The sequence below is a fragment of the Myotis davidii genome, unplaced genomic scaffold (genome assembly GCF_000327345.1).
Source record: "Myotis davidii unplaced genomic scaffold, ASM32734v1 scaffold168, whole genome shotgun sequence".
Lineage (NCBI taxonomy): Eukaryota > Metazoa > Chordata > Mammalia > Chiroptera > Vespertilionidae > Myotis > Myotis davidii.
In genome coordinates this window covers 404155-417758 of record NW_006383016.1, presented here as the reverse complement: position 1 = coordinate 417758, position 13604 = coordinate 404155, and the positions used below count along the sequence as shown (strand labels likewise).

General features: G+C 43.1%; 1 protein-coding gene across 1 annotated transcript in view; it reads left to right on the top strand.

Annotated features, from left to right (window-relative positions):
- The first annotated feature begins 369 nt into the window (after positions 1–369).
- The window catches only part of WIPF3 (WAS/WASL interacting protein family member 3), a 55029-nt gene continuing 41794 nt past the window's right edge, over positions 370–13604 (top strand). The window contains exon 1 of the mRNA XM_006779077.2: positions 370–498. The gene's annotated coding sequence lies outside the window, so the exon portion shown is untranslated. The remainder of the gene's footprint in view (positions 499–13604) is intronic.

Sequence of the window (13604 nt, the reverse complement as noted above, 5' to 3'; positions counted from 1 at the left end):
CCATCTGGCTGCTGGAATATTTAGCAAGGAACCGTGATGTTTGACTGACTTTGCTGATGGCATGACAAAACAAACTCGGAGAGGGAACTCTTCAGTCTGAGCTAGGGTTGGTGAGGCAATGATTAATTCCTTTTGATTCAGCCACTGCACAAAACCAAAGAGGCGTGGGGTTCCCAGCTGATGCAGAGCAGGTGTCTTCAGCCAGTTTGCAATTCTAGTCGGGTCTTTCCTTAGACCTGTTCAAGCGGGAACGTGACCCCTTATGCAGCCGGGGACTCGTACCGTGCGCTACACGGTGGACGTGCCAAAGAGATACCGTGAAACAGAGCTGATGTGGCAGACGCGTCCCATGAGAGTCATGGGGGCCAGGCTCTGTGGGGAAAGGTTTTCAAGTGCATCTTGAAGGAATATTCATTCTGTGTGGGGGCTGTATTCCAGCAAGACGCTGGTTCTGAGAAGGTGGCATCCAGAAATGAGTGCCAGGCCCGTCTGTGGACTGTAAGTCAGCTCCTGGGAGGAGGTAGTAAGAGGCAGGAGCCAGCCTCGGCTCTTGAGCTTCTGAGGACATGTGTGCGTGTGAGTGCACGTGTGTGTCTAAGGATGTGTGTGTGTGAGTGCATGTGTGTGTTCTGAGGATGTGTGTGTGAGTGCACATGTGTGTGTTCTGAGGATGTGTGTGTGTGAGTGCATGTGTGTGTGTCTGAGGACGTGTGTGTGTGTGAGTGCCCGTGTGTGTCTGAGCAAGGTGCCCAGGCTGCCATCCACTGTGCCTTAAGAGGAAAGGCTCACACGTACTGAACCCTTCGTGTGATGGGCCAGGCTTAAGAGCTTTATATGTATGAAATCATCAGACAGCCCTAAAAGGGAATTGATTCTTATTCCCATTATCAGTTGGGACGGAGAGTCTAAGGGTCACTCAGGATGATCATGCCACACCCTGTCTGACCTGCCATCAGCCCACTCATAGCCCCCACGTGCCCTTTACCTGCCTGACTTGTCCTAATTGCACCTGAGCTCCTGGAGGGCAGGTTCTGGGTCCACCTCACCTCTATTCCCAGCACCTGCACCAGGCCTGGCCATGATGGGGACTGACTGAGTGAGTGAGTGAAGGAAAGAATATCTTTATGATCCAAGATAAAATCCAACTACTTTTTTGTTGTTTGTCCTTTTGACTTTTACTGTCTCATTGCCTTTTATTGATATAGATTATCAGGCATCATTGTATGGACAAGATGTATCATAGATATCTCCTTATAAAAAAAAAATGCTAAGCTTAGCCTATAAAATCAGAAGGCCTCTGCTTCTTTTAGAAATTAAATATTATTATTTCTTCTTTTGTATGACTCACATAATCCAGACTACCTGGGTTTGAATCTTGCTTTCATCACGTATTTGTTGTACGATTGTGAGCAAGTTACTTAACTGCTCTGTGACTCAGTATTCCCATTTATAAAATTGGCGTCATCATGATAGTACTTATCTCATACTTAGGGCAAATAAATTACGATAAATTCAGTACTACGACAGTGCCTCATTCATAGCAATGCTCAATAAGTTAGTGATTACTTTTTATTATTATTACCTGATACTTTTAAAAATTGCTTGTCTTAAAGTGGTCCATAAAGCATTCGAGAAGCTTATAAAAATAGGTAGTAAACAACACAAAATTCATAGATAAGAGAACACATGGACTAGAAAATGAGATAAAATCAGAGCTATTTTAGAGAACAAGAATATTTCCTAAGGTGTAGGTACTTTCTAGAAATGAGTTTACTGGAAGGTCTAATGTAGTTTCTGGAGATGGGATTAAAAATTTTGTCAGAGCTTCCCAGGAGGCAAAACAAAGAGAAAAACACGAATAGTTGTTACCCGACCCACAGTGACCAGGAGATAAAAACCGATCAGTTACCCAGCTTTTCCTGATCCTGAAAACTGGAATACCTTTCTCCTGAGGGATCTTCAAAACAGTCCCTGTTGCCATAGGGATCTCAGTCTTCAACACGGTCCCTGCCAAGAAGACAATGGGAGCTTTGTGGAAGAAGGAACAATGAGGGTTTCCTAGAATGTCACTGACTGTAGTTCCGGAGACATAATCCCCGAGCCCAGCCCAGTGAAAGCTGTCTGCGAAGGGCCCCAAGTCTGTGGCTCAAGGTCATGCGATTTCCTGTTTGACTGTGTCCCTGGGCGCGTAGAAAGACTCTTTCTCCAAAGGTTATCGTTCTTGGGAGAGTCAGGTGAACAAGTCCATTTGAAGAACATGTGTTCTGGCTGCAGCCATTTACGGGAGCCAAATCAGTTTACCTGGTCCAAAGTGCGAAGGGTGTCATCACCCGCATATGCTCAGTAGCCGGTGAGGGTGTGGGGGTGAGTTTTCTTAGGACTGGCGGTCCCCTGATCTCCCTTCAGCTGCAGTTTTGTCACAGTTTGGGAAAAGAAGATTCCAGTGCTCTCTACTATCTCTTAAGCCCCTTATTGCTTTCAGTAATTCTTTGTAGTGAGAATAAAAAATATTTTATTATTAAACTTTTTTTAAGCAACTGAAATAATTGTCATTTTTAGTATCTATGTACTAAAAATGTGGATATGTTGTATATATCCAACATATATACTGTATCAGGATTGAATTCAGCGACCAAAAAAAAAAAAAAAATACATCAGAATCTGGCTAAAACAGGTACAAGTTGATTTGTTTTGTGGAATGGCCTTCCAAGAAAGGCAGTCCAGTCCAAGGGAGGAGCTAAACAGTGCTATCAGAGAGTCAGGCTCTTTCCATCACCTTGGCCTGCAGGACCTCATCCTCAATCTGCTTGCCTCCTGGCCACAGATGGCTGCGGCATCTCTGTGTTTACAACCGTGGACAGGCAGGAAGCAGAGGAAAGTGTCAACAGCCAGAGAGTGAGGGCCCTTCTATTAGGGAGGTTTGCTGTTTTACTCAGCAGGTAATGCCCTCCCACTACATCTTAGGGCAGCCGCGGGCAAACCGCGGGCCGGATCAGGCCCATTTGAAATGAATAAAACTAAAAAAATAAAAATAAAAATAAAAAAGACCGTACCCTTTTATGTAATGATGTTTACTTTGAATTTATATTAGTTCACACAAACACTCCATCCATGCTTTTGTTCCGGCCCTCTGGCCCAGTTTAAGAACCCATTGTGGCCCTCGAGTCAAAAAGTTTGCCCACCCCTGTCTTAGGGACTTCCACCTACATTTTGTTGGCCAGAGTGATGTCACAGGGTTACCCTACATGCATGACAGCCTGAGAAATCACATATTTTTAGCTGAGCAAACTGTAACTGCCACCCCAGCCCCCTCTCAAATGAGGGCTTCTGCCATGAGGAAGAAGAGGGGATGGTTGTTGAGGAGCAATCAGCAGTATCAGACCCCCGACTAACTTCCTTCGAAAGTACAGGTGACTCCGTAATTTAAAATGAATTTAAAAATGTCATACTTTCCTAGCTCTTCATACAGTGAGCATTAGAAAATGAGACACACCCAACTGCCTTATGTCAAGATACCTGAATCGCTATCACCAGCCCTGCTTTCTTGAATTTCAGCTCTAAATTTCCACTTGTCCAAATACTTCATATGCTTCAAATTAAACTCACTGTTCCCTGCCCATCCCCCTTGCCCCCACACTCACTCCTGTCTTCTCTATTTACCACTCCTTTGGGCACCTCCCCCCGCCCCCCCCCACATCCCAGCATCCAAAGGGATATCCCCCTTGGCACAACCCATTGCCTACTCTAATTCAAGTAAATATCCATCTTCCATTCTACCTATTTGTGGCTTCTTCTCCCCATCATTTATTTTCCACACATGGCCCCTGCAGTGCTGCTTTTAAAAACAGGAATATCTAAAATAAAATTAGTAAATAAAATAGGAATATCTAGAATATCTAACATCTTTCCTTTTTATAAAAAGCCTACAAAATGAAGCTCAAACTCCTTGGCAACCTGGCCCTGTGAGTGCATGCTGCCGTCACTGGTTGCCGCGCATGCGCACACAGCAGAGCTCTGCTCATACCCTCCCCACTCCCTTTAGTCATGGAGGGCCTGGCTCAGAGGTCTTCTATGCTTATTGCTTGTCCATAACCTATGGAAGCAAAAGTAGATTTTAATGCATGTTTCCAAAGCATTTGATATTTCTATTTTTTTTTAAAATATATTTTATTGATTTTTTACAGAGAGGAAGGAAGAGAGATAGAGAGTTAGAAACATCAATGAGAGAGAAACATCGATCAGCTGCCTCCTGCACATCTCCCACTGGGGATGTGCCCGCAACCCAGGTACATGCCCCTGACCGGAATCGAACCTGGGACCCTTCAGTCCGCAGGCAGATGCTCTATCCACTGAGCCAAACCGGTTTCGGCTTGATATTTCTATTAATATATTTTTGTCCTGGATTCTGTTTTGCCTGATGTTAATCATGCTGTACCTGTTTTTTTAAAAAAAAAATAATAGCCTTACTGAGGTAAAATTCACATATCCTAAGATTCACTCTTTTAAAATATACAATTTCGTGGTTTTTAGGATATTCCGAGTCACACAACTACACCATCATTTAAATCCAGAACATTTTCATCACCCCAAAAAGAAATCCATTAGCAATCACTTCCCATCCCCCCCTCAGCCCTGACAAACATCATCTACCTTTTATTTCTATGGACTCACCTATTCTGGACATTTTATATAAATGGAATTATATAGTATGTGGCCTTTTGTGACTGGCTTTTTCACTGACCCCAATACTTGGGGGGATTATCTATGGATAGCATGTATCAGTACTTCATTCCTCTTTATTGCTGAGTGATAATTCGTTGCATGGTCACACTGCAGTTTGTTTATCTGCTCATAAGTTGATGGGCATTTGGGTTGTTTCTAGATTTGGGCTTTTATGAAAACATGCTACTATAAACACTCATGTCTAAGTTTTTGTGTGAGCATATGTTTCCATTTCTCAGAGTGGAATTGCTGGGTCCAATGATAACTGTTTAACTTTTCAAGGAACTTTCAGACGTTCCCCAAGTGGCTGGGCCATTTGCATTTCACCAGCAATGTATGAGGTTCCACACCAGTGTTCAGTGCCTGCCATGTTTCTCTTCTTTTACTTGCAGAATCTTAAGCATCCTTTTTTTTTTTTTTTAGCTGTGTTTCTTATAAAGATATAAAGCTGATTTTAAAAAGCAGTTTGAGTGTCTTTGTCTTTTAGCAAGGGAATTTAATCATTGGAACTGATTTTGTCCTTTTGTGTACCATATTGCTTTATTGTTACTTCTCTTTTTTTCTGACTTTTCCTAGAATGGTGCCTGGCGCATAATAACAATTAGATTATGGATTATCTAACTGTGAATAGGAGCCATGTGTCTGTAGATTTATGTATTCATCAAATATATATGATTCCGGCAATCCATGTTTATGGTGTCACTGAGGGGCTAGCACGGTGTCTAACGTAGAGAAGCAGCTCAGTAAATATTTGCTTCATTGCATCGACTCTGCGGAGTCTGATGTGCTTGTCCAAGGCTGGGTGGAGTAGTGGAAAGTGCACAGACTTGAAGTCAGCTCACTTAGGTTGGGTACCGTTTTGTGATGTCTTGACTTGCTCTTGGGTGGATCACTTTACATCTTTGAGCCTTTGTTTCTTCACCTGTAAATAGGGATAATAACATCTATTGTGCAGAGTTGTGTTTGGGGATGAACAGTAATTCTGTAAATAACAATCAGAGTGCCTAGTACCGGTGATTCACTTAGTCCATGTGGCCTATTGATTTGTTAGTGGACCTGTTTAACATAGCTCTCCCCATGTATGTCAGTGTTAAGACATCAATTATGTCTGCCCAGGGAATAAACTTATAGTAAAAATAAATGGCACTGGCCCCTTTGCTATGTGTCTGACATAAATGATCACTGCCCTAATAGAAGGGGACATTTTTTTCCTTATATGGTAGAACTGCCTGTTAATGACAGAAATAGATTTTAAACCTCGAGCATCTCTTAAAGCCATTGTTTATTCCAACACCCTTTTAAATTTTTGAATAAAATATTTTTTATCATGCTGCTCTCCAGAAAATCAGAGGAAAAATAAAGCAGCTTCAGAAATAAGATAGGAGAAGAAAATGAAACAAACAAAAGAAATAGGTAAGATAGCTGCTTAAAACAAAACAAGTAGACAAACATTTTTCCTAAATTTAAAATGAATTTTTTCACATTCTAACAGTTTCTGCAGGACCTTTTTTTTTTTTTTCCACCCAAATGTGCATCGCCTGAGGTTTTAGAAATTCACCTGCAAGCTTCTAGATGGAGGCTACAGGGGGTCTGAGTTCAGGCCTGTGGTTGTCTTCTTGCACTCCTGGATGCTCAGTGAGTTTGAAGTGAGCCATACAAAAGCATAGTCATGTTGATATTTTCTGCATCAATTATATTTGCCTGAAAAGGATAGGTCAGGATCCCTGTCCGTGAGATCTAGAGGTGCAGTAGTCTGCGGCTATTGAAAGAAAGTCACCAATTTCAGACCCACGCACCCCCTCACTGTGCTCGCCTGTGTTCTCGCATTTAATGAATGACAAGGATCAGTTACCACTGGAGCCAACTCACAAATGATTCATGCCTAGTGGGCAATCGTGTCTTAAACCTATTCGTCGCTGTGCGTTAACCATGTATTAACAGAAGAATTAAACCAGACAAGGTATGGACTGGTTTGAGAGAATCTTTTAGTCTATTCCCGGCTATTTTCTGAGCACGCGTGGTCAGTCATCTCTGACAGGTGTGGGTGGCTCTAGGGGTGATTTCAGCTGCCCTGGGGCAAGGGGAGGGTGGGTCTGTGTAGGGCCAGCTCAGCATGGCCAGGGTCTGCCCTCAGTACCGTTCTTTATGGACCCAGCAGCTGATCACTGGACCTGATGGTCAAGACAAATTTATGTTTTTCTTTCTTTATCTGTATTTACCTTTTAGATGTAGAGATGTCTCAGATAGTGCAAAGAAAGCATTAAAAAAAAAATACTTCACAATAGTCCCAAGAAGGCAATCCAGAACTTTTATTTTATAAATTCTCTTTTCAAATAGGTAGTCACGCAAGTGAAACATACTTCCAAAAGTGTCAAAAGGATATATGGTATAAAGCAAGCCTTTCTCACCCCAAATTCTCAGACCGTGTTGTACGTTCTTCCAGGGCTATTTCATGCACATGTATGTGTATACCTATAAATACATCTACATATTTTTACGTATACACGTATCACATAAATAAAGGCACACTCATTCAATGAATACATGTTCTGCTGCCTGCCTTTTTCACTTAATATAACCTGGAAGTCATTCCATATTGGTATCATAGGACTGCATGTTCTTTGTAACAGCTACCTGGCATGCCATTAAAAGTTATGAACTGTAATCTCATAACTACTTCCCAGTCAATGGGTATATCATTTATTTCCAGCCCGTTGCTATTAAAAAAAAATGCTGCAATGAATGTCAACATTCACATTATTTCTCACAAGTGCATCAGTAAGATGAATCCCTAGAATTAAATGCGTATTTTCAATTTTTGAAACATTGGCACATCGCCCTTTACAGAAATAATGTTAATTCATGTTCCCGCAGGTAACTATGAGAGTCTTGTCCCCTGCATGCTCTCCAGCACACCTTTATCAAACTTTTGAGGTTGAAAACTGGTATCTTAGATTGGTTCTGACCTCATGGGTAAGGTCGAGCCTCTCTCCAGTGTGTTGAAATACCCCTGGTATTCCTTCATCTGTGAACTGTTTGGCCCATTGTTCATTTTTCTGTCAAGTTATTGATGTGTACTATGGTTTTGTAGAAACACCTTATACAAGAAATGAAGGAAAATGGCCATTTTACGGCAATTTTTATTTTACTGTAATTTTCTCCCAGTTTGTGAAATGACTTTTTTGTGTTAATGTCATTTTCCTCCAATTTGTGGTATGGCTTTGGCTCTGTTTATTGTGGTTTTATGTCTGTCTGTATGTGCTTAGCTTTGCAGAAACCTTTTCTTTTCTAGTGTTTAGAAAGGCTTTCTGACTTTGAGAACTTTTCTTAAAGTCTCCTGTATTTTGTCCTAGTGTGTGTGCACTGGACACTTTGAGACCCCAGCATCCACAATCTACTCCCACACTGATAATAAGGCCTACAGTTGAACAGGAATTTCTCCTGTACTTCTCTTCCCTTCTTACTTTAGCTTGTAGTTTACTCTTTAACAATCATTGACATGATTATTTTGTCTGTAGACTCACATAGAACTTACATCATGTTCTGGTGCCGAGGTATGTCTGCATCTTTTGCTTGAGTCATTGGCCTGATCCCTGATATATCTATCTATCTATATCTATATCTATATATCTATCTCTATCTCTATCTCTATCTCTATCTCTATCTCTATCTATATCCATATCCATATCCATATCCATATCCATATCCATATCTATATCTCTCGAATATGTTACTTTACATGGCAAGGGGATTTTGCAGGTGTGATTAAATTAAGGGTCTTAGGATCAGAGATGATCCTGGATTATCCATGTAGACTCAGTGAAATCACAAGGTGCTTATAAAAGGAAGGCAGGAGCGTCAGAGTTGAGAGATGTGACTAAGGAAGCAGAGGTCAGAGTGATGTTATTGTTGAAAGGGGACCATGGCCAGAGAAGGATCCATATCCATATCCATATCTATATCTCTCTATCTCTCTATCTCTCTATCTCTCTCTCTATCTATATCTATATCTATATCTATATCTATATCTAAATCTATATCTATATCATCTATATATCTTCTATTTATTCCCCATAGCACACTAAAGCAATGGTATTTGGCATTACCTTTGGCCTTGGCAATACCAAGATATCTAAGACAATATCCCTATCTTTGAATCTTTGAGTAGCCTAGCGTTGAGTGAAGGGAGACACACAGGCATGTAAAAGAAAATTGCCAGAGTGCCTAGTGCCACACAGAATAAAATTGTGGACAGGATACCAGGGGAGCAGTTAGTTGAAGGAAGAAGGGAGAAGGAACTCTGTGCAGAGAAGCTGGCACCTGTGCATGTTTTAAAGGATTGGGAGGAATTTTCCAGGCGGTGAAGGCCAGCACACTCAGCCTGAATGGCCCTGACAAAGGCACAGAGATATAAAAGGTATGTAAGGAAATGGTGCAGGTGTGGTGTGGGCAGAGGATAGGATGCATGCCGCAGGGTGGAGGGTAAGGTTAGAACCTGACTCCATAAAGAGCCTTGAAAGGAGTACATGTTAAAATTAGAGATGCCATTTTTTAGAAGCGTAGCTGTTATGTAAAATGAAGCTTACTTATGAATGTGTAATTAATATCATGTATTTTTAATAAGCCTCGTTCTTATTTTAGCTAATACATAGGCAGCAAAAATATTAACAATAAATGTCAGGAAAGCAATATTTTCTCCTTCCTCCCTTGGGACTCACATGATTTTTAGGGCACTTAGCCATAGTATAAATACTTGAGTTAATGATAAATATTATCAATATCTCCAATTTTCCCTTCACCAACTACTGTTCAAATATTATAATGAATTCGATGAATAATCTGGGAGCAAATTTGCATTTCAATAAGAATTTCATTTTAAGAAGCAATTTATGAGTTCATTGTAGGTGTGACTTACTAGGTTTCATACTAGAGTGTGGTTAAAGTTCGTCTTCCTTTCAGAACTCACATAGACAATCCTTTAGGCATTTCGGCAGATGATTAACTTTAATATCTGGTTAGAGCTGAGCAGATTCCGCCTCAGGAGCTATTGTCGGGGCTGGTGTTTCTCAGGTGTCAGAAGTTCTTCCATCCTGAGGTGAGAGGTGAGTGGGCACCCTGCTGGGTTTCCCTTTCACTCTCCTGTGTCAATTCCAAGCAAGCACAGTGTGCCACGTCCTGGGTCCAGTCTGCTGAAATTGAGTCCACGGAAAGGTCTTCTCAGGAAAGGATGTAATTCCTGACTGTGTGGGGCAGAGTTTCATCACCCTAGTGTTCTAGAACAGGTCGTTTCAAACATTGTGGGACAAAAAAATCACTTGATAAGACACCCCCAAAGATTCTGATTTGTGGGACATTTGGGGACCCCTGAGGATGTCTGATTGTGGGGCATTTGGGGGCCCCTGAGGCTGTGGCAGATGTGGTCACATTCTTAGCCTCTGATGACAGTGGGTACATCACGGGGGACCTTTTCATGCAACTGCCTCAAGGGCCCTGGACTGTGCTCATTCCACACCACTCTGCCGGCCTCCTGCTGATGAGGACTCCGAGCCTCAGGCTCCAAAAGGGGTGGCATGTGTGGGTCAGGAATGCTGAATGTGGGAGGCAGGGGTGCTGGTGACCCTGATAAATTCCAAGTCCTCTTCTCTGCCAAAAAATGATTCTGATTCTGGGGTGGAGACTGTGCCTTTCTTACGTGCTTCCACATTCTAGAGCTACTCACTGTGGTCCACAGACCACCAGCGTTCTCCTCACTTGGGAGCTTGTCAGAAATGCAGAATCTCGGGCCCCACCTCAGACCCAGTGAATCGGAATCTACATATGAATGCCAGCTCCCCGACGGATTCACTGTCTGACTTAGGGTATCTTTCTTAACCTCTCTGTGCCTCAGTTTTCCCATCTGAAGAATGGGGGTAATAGTATCTATCCAGTTGGAGTGTTTGGGGGCTTAAATAGGTTAATATATGAAAAGCTCTAGCAGCAGTGCCTGACACATACGAAGGGCTGTGTCTGCGCTAGCTCATGTTCCTATTAGCTAGAACACAAACACCAAGGATTTTTTATGCTGTGCTTTGTACTAGTATTTCCCCCTGCCCTGTCCCCTGCTTATCTGCTTACTCAGGCCAACACGCCCCCACCACCCCAAAAGGCAAAATATTTCCAGGACTTTGTACCATTGAGGACAGTGAAAACAGTAACTTCCATTTAGCCTGTATAAGACAGTCTTAACTGGGAGAGATGGTGCCTGGAGCATGAGATCTTATAGGCGGGAAGTCCCAGGACAGGGGCTGGGCCCAAAGAATTCCATCCTGGAATGATGAGGAAGTGGCCACAGGAAGTGGCCACTCATAAGTCATTGTCATCATCACCTGTAGAGAAGCTGTTTTGTTTTTAAAAATATTCTTTATTATTTTGCTGAAAGCTTTGGCAGCTTTGCCACATGTTTTGTGAGAACCTTTATATTGGTGCCTTGTATGCGCGTGGGCTCACGGGGTCTGATTTCCTGGCTGCAGGGCCCCTTTGATAAATAAATGACTGATGTAGCTTGGCAGGACCCGGCTGAGACCATACCGTGAGAAACGGGCTGCCTCCTGGGGCGCGTCCACCTTGACCAGCGCCGAGGTGAGAAGTCTCTGTTCTTTTCCCTGACTTCATAGCCAAGACACAAGAGATGCGGTGGAGCCGTGTCAACACATGGACAGTTAGGAGTGCGTGGAGAACCTTACGTTCAGATCCCCACTGAAATGTACTGTTAGAACCAGCAAAAGCTGCTTCTGTCACATAGTGGCAGTAACCCTTCGTGCTTACATATTTTTAAATAGGCCCATGTTCTATTTGTGAACAGCTGTAATCCGACAAGCCACTCTTGGGGGGGAAAGTGAGTGTGAGAAGAGCAACTGGTATGTGAAAGTGCTCGCCGTGAGTTATTCTTTCTCTCTGCACTTACTCACAGACTGCAGTGGTTGGCATGGAGTAGGCGGTGGTGGGAGGATGGTAAATACAGCTTCCAGTGACGTCTGCTGAGTGTCAGGACCTGTATTCTGTTCTTCTTATATACGGTCTTCATTTTAATTCTGATAACACACTGAGAATCGAGCATCATAGCTATTTTGCAAATAAAATAAAAAACGAGGCCTGCTGAGTTCGGTGACTTGGCCCCAGCTGTGCAGCTGGGAAAGGCAGAGGCAGAGGCAGAGGCAGGTCTATATGACACGAAGACCAGCCGGTCCCCTGTATTCGGGGTCTCACATGGGGTGCTGTTCATTCTCTTCCCCCGCCTTCCTCTAACGGTGCAAGAATGTTGAACCTGCGTCTCCACGCCGTTCTCCAGTGTTATTTTATGCATTGGGAGAAAATAGAAAAGCTTTTGAGAATCTGGCGTTTTTATGCTAGGCACTTTTTCATGCATTATGGAGAAAAATAGCATTTTTTCCAAGGTGTCGGGAGAGCACAGGGCATCGGAGAGCGCCTGGGTGCAGCCTGCGACTTCCTGGCACTCTGCATGCTTCCAGACTGTTAGGTTTGAACAAACTCTTCCCTCCCTAATTGCTTAATTACTATCCCTGTCAGGAAGGAGCCTTCGCAGCCATCAAGTGCCACATATAAAAATACCCTTTCATCTCAGCGTTTGAAAAATCACTCCTGTGATTTCAGCAAGATGGAAGCCCAGTGGTACCTAACCATTCTCAGATTTCTGGGGATAAACGAGGTGGGCAGCAAGGATGCTTAGCTTAAGGGACGTGAGTGGCAGAATGACACTCACCTGGATGAGGTCCCTGTCGCTGGAGGGTCTCAAAACGATTTTTAAACCTTTGCAAAATGGAAGCAGAGAAGTAAGATGGCCTGAATGATACCAAGTGAGTAAAGCAAGAAACGAGGTTTGGGAAATCAGAAAGGCTAGGGCTTTAACTCAGCCCGGGTGCGCTTTCTGAAACTTGGTAGAAACTACACGCATCGCGTGGTCTCTCCTATGGAAATGCCGGTGTCTACCAGGGAGTTGCTGAGAGGATTAACCAGAACAGTGGATTATTAGCTCCTAATCCAGTGCTGAGCACACGGAGGGGGTTCCAGAATTACACAGTCGAGGTCATTGTTCACGGACTCCATAGTTTGCTCATCGCCCACTCGCTGAACTGGACTTGTCACCTCGAAGTCAGTACTCACAGGCGCCTTCACGGTCAGTGGGAGATGTGTGCAAAGTGGGGGAAGCTCGCGTGCCCCCGTGCAGACATGGCAGCTGAGGTCCCACTCGGTGACCCCCGCCTCCTTGTTGTGGCTCCCGTGCTGTAAAGTAGTGTCTTTTACACATTCTGTTCAGTGCCACGCTGTTCAAATGTGGGTGCTTATTGGTGGTGGTTGCACTGTTTTAAATGGCCCTCCAAGCGTAATGTCCAGGTTCCGTCCAGTGTTCTTGAGTGGAGGGAGGCTGAGGTTTGCCCGATGGAGACAATGTGTGTGAGAGGTAAGCTTCATTCCATCATGAGGGACAGTGCTGTTGGCATGAATGTTAAAGTAACAACAGCATATACCTATCTATAAGGTCTCTTGAGGCAGGAACACACATGAAATAAGATTATAATTTAATGCGGTGACAAAAATCTTGTAAACGATTGTCCACAGGAATCTAACCCTGTGTACCTCCTAGGAGCAGTGGTCCAGGATTTGTTAACTCAGCGATCATGACAACTTTATAAAACATATCTCCCGCAAATGATGGGAATTCGCTGTAACCCATTTAGTTCCTGTGTTAGGCAGGTTAAAAATGAGTGGCTATAACAAATTAACTTCAAACTGTAGCTTAACACAGAAGTTTATTTTTTAGGTATTTAAAGTCTAATCTGGTGTTTAAAAGTGAGTCAGGAACCCAGATTCTTGATCTTTTGGAT